General features: G+C 39.4%; 1 protein-coding gene across 2 annotated transcripts in view; it reads left to right on the forward strand.

The window, feature by feature from the left end:
• Nucleotides 1-13,840, forward strand: part of PAWR (pro-apoptotic WT1 regulator) — a 133,767-nt gene that overhangs the window by 14,703 nt on the left and 105,224 nt on the right. The gene's annotated exons all lie outside the window — the stretch shown is intronic.

A 13,840-nucleotide genomic window follows, 5' to 3' on the forward strand; every position in this document is an offset into this window, starting at 1 on the left:
TCCATTGACATCTAGCTGCCAGTGTTCATAGGTTAGAGATGTAAGGGGGCTCAAGGCACATCTAGTCCTACCCTTTTGACTTTCAGACATAGGAAATTGAGGCTCAGAAACTTTGTAAGATGTTAAAGAACGTAGTCCTGAAGCTGGAGGGGACCTTAGAAGCCTAACCTCCTCATTTTACAGATGAGGAGGCCGAGGCTTATAAAGTTCACAGGATCATAGATCTGGAGATAGAAGAAACCTCAGAGGCCATCGAGCTTCCTTATTAGACAGATGAGAAAAATGGTAGAAACAGAGAGATGGAATAAGGCGATCGCTGCTCGCGAGGGCCTTACTGTCTACTTCTGCTGAATGTTTCTTCACTTGGCTTGTCAAAGAGTTCTCAATATGGCTTATACCTGTGTGTGTGTGTACACACACACACACACACACACACACACACACACGTATATATATAGGTTGATTGTCTAAGTACTTGCTTCATTACAATAATAACCTTGGTGACTGCCAGTAACCCCTTTTGATTATTTATCATCCAAAGGGGGTTTGGAATTATATCCTTTACACTCATTGGTTGATGTTGCACACACTGGACGATTAACACCGCAGAGCAAAAGCAATTCTATACAGGAGCATCAGGGAGCCTTCATTTATGCTGACCATCACCTGATAATTAATTTACATGTAACTCACAGAGCCCTAACAGATCTTTATAACTAAGGCACATGGTTTCCTTTTAATGTCTTTTTCCCAAGTTGCTACTGAAAAATGAGCCCAGTTTGGTGTGTCCTTCTAATGTCTCTGTGCATTACTAGTATCACAGGATTGTAGAATTTAGAACTGGAAGACACTTCAGAGTTCGTATAGTCCACCCCAACCCTATAAATGGGAAAACCGAGACCCAGAGACTTGGGTTTTGGCCAAGGTTACCCAGGGAATAACAGAACTGGGCTGGCTTCAGTTTGTTTTCAGCAGAACAAAGATTATCAGAGTGTCATCTGGCTACCCCTGGGGATCCCTGAGACCTTTTCAGGGGATCTTTGAGGTCAAAGCTATTTTTATAATAATACCAAGACATTTTAATTTTTAACAGAGTAGGTATTGATGGTTGTAAACCATATAAACAAAAGCTCTTTGGGGAAGGAGGGTCCTCAGTTTTTAAGAGCGTAAAGTTCTGAGACGAAAAAGTTTGAGACATGCTGGTGTAGTGTCTAGACTTTATTGTTAAAGTCCTACCTCTGACAAGTGCTGGCTGTGTTGTCCTGGGTAAGTCACTTAACCTCTCTGCATGCCTCATTGTCCCCATCTGTAAAATGGGGGAGTTGGATGAGCTGGCCTCTAAGGTACCTCCCAGCTCTAAAATCTGATCCTCAGATATATGATGCCATGGACCACACTGTCTCTATTAGCAGCCTTCCCTGACACATGCACTCGAGTTGGAGCTGACATCTTTCTGTCAGTTTGATTTTTATTCCATGTTAGAATAATTTGGCTTGAAAGTACTGTTAATCACTGACACATATGCAGTAACAAAAAATTTGGCCGGGGAAAAGGCACCTTACCCATTTCTAGTAAACAAGAAATATCAGTTGGATAAGATGAACACTTCATTTGGCAGCAGCCAAAGGTTCCAAGTAATTGATGAGGGAGCTTTAGCTCTGCTACTTTAGAGAGAGCTGATTCCTACAGGTGATTTCTGACTTCATGCATTCCGTAGTTTGAAATTCATGAAGTTGGTTTCTATTTGTATGAGGGATGGGGGCTTATCCTGAGAGATGGATTTTGTAAGTGGCTGAGGCTGGATGAAATCTGCCAAAGATGTTCTCTATTTTTTAAAATAGATTTTTTGACAGTCTTTTGTTTTACATCACCAAGATTTCCCTTTTTAATATTCCCCTTCCCCTGTCCAACAGGAGAGCCATCATAACAGAGTTATACTTGACCTTTTTATGCTGTGTCTCTTTAATGAGATATCGGGGAGGTGTTATAACCTAAACCTACATTTGGTATCTTAAGTTCAATCTGCAGTTACATTGGTCTTTCTTTTTGTCCTACTAATATAGATGACAGCACCCTCCCACCCCCCCACCCCCCGCTGGTTTTGGCCAGTTCTTCTCATTGTCTTCCATAAATGAAAGAGCTAACTCACCCACAAGAGGCAGCCTTGGGGCTGCCAAGGGATTGTTTGTGTTGTCTAGGCCTTGTTGAATAAAAATGTTAAAATTTGTTTCATAAAGCTTTTATTAAGCATTTATTATGTGTAGGGGACTAAGTTAGATCCTTGGGAGAAAACATTTCCTACCCTTGAGTTTTTATTTCTGTTGAAAGGACAGGACGTTTACATGATTGAGTAAATTCTGAACTTTTACAAAGTAAATAAAAAGTGATTGTAGTGGGAAGGGGTGAGACGTAGCTCGTGAAACTCTTATCTTTCACCTGGATTTACCATAGGCATGTCAAAAACAACTTGTCCCAAACCCAGACTCATCTGCCCTCCTAAATACAACCCTCCTGACTTCTCTGTTTCTTTCCAGAGCACTGAGATTCTTCTTAGTTACCCAAGTTTGTAAACAAGGAGTCATCTGGTCTCCTGACTCTTCCCCCACCCCATCTCCACCCTTCTATATCCAATCAATTGCCAAGGCTTGTAGATTCTATCTCCAAGTACAATATCTCTTGCATCTACCTCCTTTTCCACACCCCCACCATAACCACCTTTGTTCTGGTCCTTATCACCTCTGGCCCTGCCTATTTCGTGATGCTCCCAGTTCTTCCGGGGTCAGACTTCTTCCTTGTGCCAAAATGGTAGTTCTAAAACCCAAGGCTGACCATGTCTTTACCTTCCTTAAGAAGCTTCATAGTCACCTGGTGGCCTGTAGGACCAAATACGGTCGCTCTCTAGCATTCAAAACTCTTCAAGGTTTGCCTCCAACCTAGCTTTCTGTAGTATTTTCACATTCCTTCTTCTTGCATACTCTACTTTAGTCAAAGTGGCCCATTTACATCCTCCCCGTTAATGTGCCTTAACACGGCCTTTCTCTCGTAGGGGATGTTCTCCCTCCTCATTTTTTACTCTGGGCATCTAGAGCTCCCTTCAAGGGCTTCCTCTTTCAAGGGGCCTTTTGTGGTTGCTCCCACTCATTACTAACTCTTCCTTCCCATTTTTTTAAAAGGGAATTTTAGTGATGCCTTGTTTAATTTACTAAAATTTCTCCCACTATTCCTCCTCATATCCACTCCCAGGGAACCAGCTCATACAGTATTTTTAAAGAAAAGAATACAAAGAGGAAAAAACCTGGCAAAATTGATCAATATATCAAAAAAGTTTGAAAGTGTCATGCACAGTGCCACCCCTGCGGGCCTCTCACATCTGTAAAGAAAGAAGTCGAGATGGGGGTATCCTTTCATATCTCCTCCCTCAGTGCAATGCTTGTTGTTTGTGATATTTCAACATTCACTTCTGATTGTTTTATGGTTGTTGCTTCCATTTACATTGCTTGTAGTCACGTATGTTATTTTTTTTGCTCTACTTACTTTGCATCAGATCATGTCAATCTTTCCATGCTTCCCTGTATATTTTGTGTTTGTAGTTTCAGATAGTGCAGAAATATTTCATTATGTTTCTGTATCACGGTTTGTTTAGCCATCCTATAGATCGATGGGCTTCTTGCTTCTAATTCATTGGTATCACAATAAGGACCATAATAACTATTTTAGCATATATGGTGATTTTTTTATGAATAGACATTCTTTGGAGTATAAGTCTAGTAGTTTGGGTCAGAGGGTATGGATATTTTAATTGCTTTATTTACATAATTCCAGATTGCTTTTAGAAGTGGTTGTACTGATTAGCACCCTCTATTTTGTATGGATTTTGTTTTTATTTCTCTATGGAGAATGTAAGGTACTTGAGGCCAGAAACTTTTGTAGCCGGAGTCCCAAAAAAAGTGCCCGGCTCAATTAGCACCCTCTATTTTGTATGGATTTTGTTTTTATTTCTCTATGGAGAATGTAAGGTACTTGAGGCTAGAAACTTTTGTAGGCAGAGTCCCAAAAAAAAGTGCCCGGCTCATAGTAGTTGCTTAATCAGTGCTTGGTGATCATTTTTTCCCATTGAGCTTAGTTCCACAGTTATAGAGAGCTTTTTCAGGAAATGAAAATAATAACTTCATCCATTATTTCTCATTGAATGAGGTGCCATTGCTACTTTCACTGTTGGAGCTGAAAGAGGCTTTTGTCTCTGAGGAGGCCTCACTTCCCAGTTGTTTATTCTCTTCCAAAAAGTCTTCCCTGTCTTCTGCCATGCTATTCACCCCCACATCTGTTTTTGGTTGGGGGGGGAGTTGGGTAATATATTTTTTGAAGGTCCTTCAGGACCTGCCTGTTGCCATCATTTACCTCCAATTTAGATTTTGACCAATCTTGGAGTCATTGATCTCTTTTCTAATTATAATTAGCCTGAGAGTAGGAGGATCTGATGTAGGTTAGGCTAGGGGAGTAGCAGAAAAAGGAATTTTAAATAAACTAATCCAGTGGGTAGACCCAAAAGTTGAACATGCCGTTAATTCTTTGATCCTTTTCTTTGGGGGAAAAAAGTTACCTCCAAAAGTGCAGTTTTAATCTCAGATAGCAACTTTTTTTCCATTTGCCTCTAGGTTTTGTTTTGTTTTGTTTTAATTTTTATTTGTTAAAGTAGAATATAGAATCTATAGCCAAACTATTGGGCATTGTAACAGACTAGGAGAATTTTGGAATGCCAAGGGTCCTTAGAGATTACAGATTAGTAAACTGAGTCTCAAAGAAACTAATTAACCTGCCTGTAAGGCCCAAGATAGAAAATGGTAGAGTCACTCACTGGTAAAGAATGAAGCCTCTTGTCTCTAGTATTCTTTCCCTAGTAAATATAACTGCTCTTGGGAGAATGAAGGGATGAAACAAGCTCCCCTCACATTGATTGCTTGTTCTAAGAATAATGATTATTCTCATTGTCTTTAGCAAGTGTTCTTTGACTTTTTTCCCAAAACATCATCATTAAGCATTTTCTTAGTAGGTTTGAAATTACCCTGTAGCTCCTGCACTTGAAAAGTCATACCTACAGTACACCTGCTTTTGGTTATACCTGGTTAGGACATTGCTGCTAAATACTATTTAAAGCCAGGTTGTGTTTGCATCTCTATAGAGGAATAATGGCGCTGCCTCCCTTTCACTAATTTCTGGGTTTTGTTGTGATATCAGACTTCCGTGCCATGATGAAGGTTTTTATTGTGTTATCAAAGTTTGATGCAGTTAAAAATGGATTTATGTCATATGCTAACTTTCTGATTGTTACATTAGAAAATTAGAAGTCCAACATATTGAAACATTAGAAAAAAATCATTTGATAGTTATCCACAGGAGGTGAAAAATCTGTGTAGGAAAAATCAGTATTCAGGAAAGGACAGATATTGTATCTATTCTGTCTTTGAAAACTTGTAAGTTTATCTTTTTTTTTCTCTTGGAATACAAATGCTTTCCTGTTGTGTTTTTCTCTTTTTAAATGATAAATGATGCTGCTTCGTTTTTAACATGTTGCTTCTTTATATGTTCACACCTCGCATTGTGGCCTCTTCCTATAACAAAGAAAGAGGTAAGTCAAATCAGTGGGCAAAACCACCACTTCTTGTGACATCCTGTATCCATGGTCCCCCTAACTCGCTACCAAGAGGAGGGACATCTATGTCATCTGTTCTCCTGAATTGAGGTTTTTCATTGCAGTTAATCCGAATCTAGCAGCCTTTTGGTATTGTTTTCATCTGTATTATTGTAGTTTTTAATCCAGAATGATTGGTCAGGTCAGACTTTTGTGAGTTGTTATGGATACTTTCTAGGAGACTCTAGAGTGTTCTAATACTTGCTGTAAGCAGATTTGTGAGGTTAAAATTTAAAAACTCCTCTTCACGTGTTGTTTCCACTTTTCATAAATCTTAGATTTCATAGCTTGTTTTTTAAAATTTATTTACATGTGAATCATTCGCGTTATTGCTGAAGGGGCTTGGGGGCCCTTAGGAGTACTGGGATGGGTTTACTAAAAGACAAACATTTATGCAATCACTCACCCTTTCGTTCTTCTGCCACAGGAAAAATAGTGATCCTGCGTCTCTTGTCTTGTTATGATTCTTTCCATAATTCTCTAGCCATAAGGGACAGTCTAAAAGGACACAACATAACTCCAGAGAAAAGGATTAATACATTTTATTATACCATAAGATACTTTTCAACAAATAATCAAAACAAACCTCTTTCCAAAGTGCATTCTTCTAGAAAACAGTTGGATATACTGTTGTTAACTGAACGGATGGGATGTTTTCCTTGGTTTGGGCACTATGGTAGTAATGTATTTGACCAGAATTTAGTTGCTTCTCCCTCTTGGTTATATTCATGTTATTGTAAATACTAGAACTTCAGACCTGCTGACCTGTATCCCTGTAATGTTAATGGGAGGGTGTAAGATCTTCCCCACCCATTAATAGGCCTTCGTGTGGAGCCCATTAAGGGAAGCTTGCTTGTAGGAAGGCTTGCACACCTTTTGTTAATAGGCTAATTAGACAATGAATCCGGTTGTGATGCTTTCTGGCTCTGAGCCTATTAGCTGAAAGAGTATATATTGTGAGAGGTGAGCTTTTGCTCTGGGGCTCGCTTATGAGAAAGATGTTGTCATTCCCTGGTTGAGACTCTCAGTGCCTGTATATTCAGAGCTCCTCGACTCCACAGAGGTAAAGGCTCTCTTGATGGATGTAAAGCTTTGATTCAGGCAGTAGAGCCCTGTCTGTTGATTTTTATTTCTCTTCTCTATATTTTCTCTCTTTGTCTTTTATGTAAGTAAAAGAAGATTATTGACATCTTTTTGAGCAGTCTTTCCTAGTAAAGCAGATAAAAGAACCTGCACTAGCAGCCATCCTGGGTGTGCCAGTGTGGTTGCCATTACAATCCCAAATGGATTTCCCCTAGGGATAAATCCCATCTGAGGTGTCGGGGAAATGTAAGATAGCTATATAGATGTGAGGTGACTCCAACTAGCATATGCCTAAATATATCTAACTTTTTTTCTTTCACTTGTAAGAATAATACTGTCTTCAAAAAAAAAAGTGTATTATTTTGGTAAATACTATCTGAAAAGTCTTGCCTTATATCTGGAAGGAAAATGATGTTCAAAACAGAATTCTTCAAAGCCTTTCTTTTAAAGTTTACAAGCAGTATTTTTTTTCCAAGGGCGTTATGGTTTAAGTGGGAAAAGTGTAGGTGGAGAATTATTTCCTATGCTTTAGAATGTCATAGGAAATCTTTCATTAGGATTGAGGATGCTCAAAAGGCTATAACTTCTGTTGTGTGGAAAAATGTGATAGAGGGGCAGGGTTAATGAAAGTACTTGGTTGTCCCTCAATGATTGTTCTGTATTAAATTTGAGAGTCATTTGTACATAAACAAAATTGAAGGTTGCTAAAAATAAGTTGAGGCAGGATATTTCTTCTTTTTCTGAATCAGGACACAAAATAAGTTTGTAAAGCTTTTAAAGTTCTTTACAGGAGGGGAATATTTCATAAATGAACTACTGTAGTCTATTCGTTGCTACAAGAACTTTTAGAGAAAATACAGGAAAGTTTTTCAATATAGTCTCAAATGAAGCCAGAAAGATTGTGAGTTCAGATCCTGCCTTTGATACATTATTCTCTGTGTGATTCCAGGCAGGGCACTTACTTCAATTCAGTGCACTGAGACTCTAAATTATAAAGCAAACAAGAAACCCAGTTCCATGGCTAGTGGAAAATTCCTCATCTGGGAGTTTCTATACCGGCAGAATTGCTGATGTAGTCTTTATCACTGTTTATGGGATAATAATTATGAAGTCATTAATTCTTTTTGGCGAAATGGATAGAGCGCTGGGCTTGGAATCAGGAAGATTCATTTTCCTGAGATCAAATCTGGCCCCAGTTACTTAATAGCTGTGTGACCCTGGGCAAATCACTTAACTTTGTTTGCCTCAATTTCCTCAGCTGTTGGAGAAGGCGATGGCAAACCAATCCAGTATCTTTGCCAAGAAAACCCCAAAAGGGGCCACGAAGAGTTGGATGCACATAGCATAATGTGTTAATCCAAATAAGTTTTTTTATCTTTCCAAGTAGTCACCTGGGGTGTCTCAACACTTGTTTTATTGATGTTGCTGTTGCTCAAGATATTTTTGGAACTCCTCTTTTGGAATTTATTTCAAGCTTAGTTGATGAGCCACACGAGAAACACAGTCTCGTTACTTTATATGACCACATCTCATTTTTTGACCAGAAATGGTATTGCCCAGATTAATCACTTCTCTTTTCAATTCAAGTGACTTTTTTGGTAGCTTCAGAAAGTGAGGAAATGGATGTTTCAAGCACTGGTAGTTCCTTGATAGCAGCGTCCCAAGGTGACTATTTGGAGGGGAGCAGCATGTGTGAGTAATGAACACTTACTCGATAACAAAATCTGTCCTGTGTCATAAATGGTGGATGTCATGACTCGTATTTGCTGAAACATCTTGCTTACAGTTTTCTATCTTTTTCCGTAGAAATCAAGATTCTGTTGTTTATTGCCAAAATACTTCCTTGACTTCCAAGAGATCTCCCCAGCCTGGATGGCTCTTTTTTTTCCGTCTCTTAGCAAAGTAGCAGAAAAATAAATAATAAAAAGCCTAAGTACTTCCACTGGGTTTGGCTTTATCCCTGAAGGTGGCAGGGCATTTGATTTCAGAGAAGTTATTGCCACCTTAGGTACATAGAAATCAAGACCTTTGTGCTTGTGTTGGGTGTTGCTCTAATTCCTAAAACTGAATCACACTTTTATTATTTAGAAAGATAATTCCTATAGAGAAGAGATTGTCTTATTGAAGGTGCTGAAGTGTTTTTGGTGGCATATTTCGCCTGGAAGAAAGAGGGATCTCCTTTTCCTGTTTCCCCACCCATGTTATCTTACTTAAATTCTTGGTTATGTTGAGTCTTTCAGACATTGAAAGCCAAATAGAGGCCTTTTAAGTAACTTTAACTCTGTTAAGGTGGCACGGTTGGTAGAGCACCAGGCCTGGAGTCACGAAGACTCATCATTCTGAGTTCAGATATGGCCTCAGACACTTAGTAACTGTGTGACAGTGGACAAGTCACTTAACCCGATTTGCCTCAGTTTCCTCATCTGTAAAATGAACTGGAGAAGGAAATGGTAAATCACACCGGTATTCTTGCCAAGAAAACCGCAAATGGGATCCCAAAGAGTCAGACGTGACTGAAATGACCAAGTGAACAAAGCTAGAGAGTTGGACAGACTGAAATGGTTGAAAAGCAACAAGAAGCTGTTAAATCCTGGCATAAATTGCCACCCCCTTCCTTTGAATTTAGGGAGTTTTGTATTTTTCTCATAACTTGCCTGAATTGCAATCCTTTCTTGAAAAGAATAGGAAAATTGCCCCCAGATTTGTTAGATGGAAGAAGTGTGGGTTTATTTAAAAGATAGTGTTTTTTCCCTAGAAGCTTGCTTAAAAATAGTTAAATCTTGAAGTAAGATTGAAAGTCCAAGTATAGTACTTTAAGTGGTACTAAGTGTAGTTATCTTTAAGTGATAACATTTAATTATTCCCTATAGTCTTCTAGTCAGATTTTAGACATTAAAAATACAAAAGGAAGACTGGTGCCTAAAATTATATATGAAGGACAAGAAAGTGTTAATTGGTGTTTATCATGATACTTCAAATCACTTACATTTACAGAACCTTCCATGCCTGGAAGGGTCTATCATAATCATCCAACCCTTCATTTACATAGGAGGCTGGAGCCTGAAGAGGTGACCCTTCTGTGGTCATACACCTCATTAGTGGGCAGAGCCATGTCTTGTAAATCTTGTTCCCTTGCTCATTCCTCTACTAGGCGTGGCTTCTCTTTGTAAAGCTGGGCTGTGTGCTTCTTTTGTGGTGTGTTTTCTCTTATGTAAAATGGAGTTAATTTTATGTAATTAACTCCTGGAAATGAATTTGGGCATTCCAAATGCTTTGATTTCCTGTGTAGGGATCCCAGCTCACGTTAAGACCAGAGCCACATGCAGTCTATGTAGGCTGTCTCATCTGTGCAATTTCGGGTATTTTTCCTCCTACAGATTTTTTCTAAGGAATCACCTCAATATACTGGAGTCTTTCTTCCGTATCTTTTTGTATAAAAATGCTGTGAAACTCTTAAGCTGTAATCCCTTATACCTTGTTCCCATTGCAGAATCCACCCAACTCCTTGGCTGGCCTCATGTGTCTTTGGTGATAACTCTTTACTTCTTATAATGAAATATGGAGCCTAGTCAACAATGAAATATGGAGCCTAGTCAATGTATACCTTGTCTAAATTTCTCGGAACCCATGAGGCATTTAAAAAAATAAATTAAAATATTTTTAAACACTTATGTTCAGTTTGTTAGAGATATCATGACATAGGAGAGAGATAGACAGAAACAGAGACAGAAGGAGAGGGAGAGAGAGACATACATAGAGAGACAGAGAGGGAGGGAGGGGGAGAGAGAGAGAGAGCGTGAGCGTGTGCACGAGAGTGGCAATTTTTATATTTAGAGTCATGAATATGAGAATTCAAGTCCAGTCTTTGACACCTCCTGGCTGTATAGTCAAGTCACTTAGTATATCAGTGCCTCAGACAACTCTCAGATTGTAGGTGGAAGAATTGAAGAGTTCCTTACATCCATGAAACCACAGATAGCACTGGGCCTGTAGTCAAGAAAATCCAAGTTTAAATCTGGCTTCAGGCATTGACTGTATGACCCTGAGCAAGTCACTTAACCTCTGTTCTCCTTAACTGTAAAACAGGAATGACAATAATAGTTTTCCAACATCCAACTCCTAGTTGTTGGTTTGAGGGTCAAATAAGACAATATTTGTAAAGCATTAGCACATTGTCTGGCACATAGTAGGTGCTTAATCAATGCTGGTTTTGTTCCTGTCCTCCCTATCAGTGGTGTTACATAAGTACCTTTGAACTGAAATAAGGATGAGGACCATTAAACTGTGCATAATGATCCCTGTGGATGCATGTTTATTCAGAAAACCACATGAGCATTTTCTGTTTTATTGTATTTTTTATTTATTTTGTTAAATATTTCCCAGTTACATTTTAAACTTGTTCAGCCACACTCTGGAATGTTTTTGGTTCACATGCTGTGGTGTTTGACATCCTTCGTGTACGTAGTTTTATTTAGAGGTAACTGTTAATTGGTTGGTTTGGCCTTTCTCTAAGTAGAAAACTGTACGTAAGAGGTCTTTGAGTATACCTTAGGAAGAAAATATGTTTTGAAATTCTCTTACTCATCTTTCCTTATATAGTCATCCTCATATTAAGGGAGGGAGGGAGAGAGAGACAGAGAAAATATGTTAGTTACAAGTTACTGGGTACCTAGGAGGATTTGTCCCTAACTCTCCCTAATTCATTTTTCCTATATAATAAATGCTACAATATGAAATAGTAATATTGATACTTCAGATATATAACATGGGAGTATCCTATAATAAAATGAGTCATGGTTTGGCAGATGAACCCTGGGTTTGTTCAAGTTTCTCTGTAAAGAAAGACATAGGGAAGCTGGGGAAGAAATTGGTGTTGAGAGAGAGAGAGAGAGAGAGAAAATGAGAGAGAAGATGAGCTCTGGGAGCTCTGATCAGGAGTCCCTCCAGCCCTGAGGATGCTTCTCAAACTATGCCTATAATTTGTGTTACTGGGCTTGATGGGTGGGAGTGATTGCTTGAAGGAACTAGGAATGTTTCACTTGGAAGAGAGAAGGCTTGGTGAGGTGGGGGAGGGGAAGACACATTAGTCTTGAAGCATTTTCGGGGCAGTCTTGCAGAAGATGGCCTATACTTGTTTTTCTTGACCTCAGAGGACACAACTAGGGTTAGCGGGTGGAAGAGTCAGATTCTTCCAAATAAAAGAGAGAAAAAATTGCTTAAAACTTTAATTAGAGGGGCAGCTAGGTGGCACAGTGAGTAGAGCATCGGCCCTGGAGTCCGGGGGACCTGAGTTCAAATTCGGCCTCAGACACTTGATGTATATACTAACTGTGTGACCTTGGGCAAGTCACTTAAACCCAATTGCCCTGCCAAAAAAACCAAACAAACCCCCCAAAACTTTAATTAGAACAGCCTAGAAATAAAATGGGTTGTCTTGTTGTAGGTAGTAAGTTGTTTGTCACTGGAGGTCTTTAAGTGAATGACCACTTTTCAGGGTTAATAATAATAGCTGACGTTTATATATTTATCTAAGGTTGGCAGAATGATTTATATACATTTATCTCATTTGATCCTCAACAGCAGCCACGTAAGGCGGGCATTACGTTTGTTGCTATGGTTCCTGTTGTACAGAGTAAGAAAGTGTTAAGTGACTTGCTGCTGCCATAGAGCTAAGGGAGTGTCTGTCAGTGTCTGGATTTGCACTTAGGTTTCTGCTGACTGAAGTCTAGCGCTTGACAATTCACCATGCTGCTGCTGTTGCAGAGGAGGTTTTCTGTCCCTGATCCTGCGAGCTGAAGACCCTTCCAACTTTGAGAACGTATAAATAAGCTTTTTTTTTTTTCATGCCAGAGGATAAACTACCCACTGTTCATAACACTGTCTCTAGGAGAAAATACTTTGCTATGTTTCATCCAGACTTTGCATTGGGAGACTAGTTGTATCTGTGAACAGAAACGTCAGCCATTCTCAAGTGTGAACTGAGCCTCCATGGACCACTGTAGAACTCTGAGCTGTGCTGGCAAACACAGTCTGCATTGGAGCCATCCCCCAAATCTAAAGGCATAAAAATGCTTAGCTCAGTCCCTGTTGATAAAAGGTGAAATATTTCCTTTATAAAACTAAAAAGGTACAATCTTCTTATAACACTTCAAAGACTTGAAGGCAGGTGAGTACAACAGTGTTTTTGTTTTTTTTTTAGCCATGTCTGACTTTTGGTGACCCCATTTGGGGTTTTCTTGGCAAAGATATTGGAGTGGTTTGCCATTTCCTTCTCCAGCTTTTTTTTTTGTTGTTGTTAACCAAAGAGGAAACTGAAGCAAACAGAGATTAAGTGACTTGCCCAGGATCACACAGCTAGTAAATGTCTGTCTGAGGTCACATTTGAACTCAGGTCTTTCTGCATCCAGGGCAGGCATTCCATCCACTCTGCCACCTAGCTGCCCCCAAAAATAATATTTCCTCTGATCTTTTAAAGTTTTGAGCCCACTACTGCTGCTGCGGTCACTGCAGGAACAGGGTTTAAATTGTAATTGAATAAAACCTATGTTAAAGTCAACCTGAAAATCTAAAATATCTAATAATTATTTTAAATGCAGTACTGAAGTACAGTGATCAGTGATAATTGTAACTAATACTCATTTCATAGGGGCCGGCAAATCTGACCTTTACATCCCTACCCCCCTTTTCTCTTGTTGATAAACTGTTTCTCCCTCTGTTCTATTTAATCCTCACTATGCACACTGAAGCTCATGGTTATTAAAAGGCAAAGGTTTTGGATCAGTCTTCCAGAATGTTAAGGTTCCTTATGTCTTCCATTTCTTGTTCTTATTCCCAGCTTTTAGTGTCAGTCTTCCCTACCCAGCAGGGCCCCAGTTTGGGTACTGAAAGGCTTGAGAGGCAGGAGCTTTGGGGAGAGAAAATCTTGTGTGGGGCCAGAGCAGAGACGCAAGGCTTAAAGTGATGGACTGTGGATCTGGCCTGGGGCTATGGCTCAAAAAAAAGAAGTTGGTGAGTACCAGACTCAAAGTCCTTTGTCCCTAGAAGTTCTTGGGAATAGGGTTTGTGGCA

This window comes from Trichosurus vulpecula, chromosome 5, assembly GCF_011100635.1.
Source record: "Trichosurus vulpecula isolate mTriVul1 chromosome 5, mTriVul1.pri, whole genome shotgun sequence".
Classification (NCBI taxonomy): Eukaryota; Metazoa; Chordata; class Mammalia; order Diprotodontia; family Phalangeridae; genus Trichosurus; species Trichosurus vulpecula.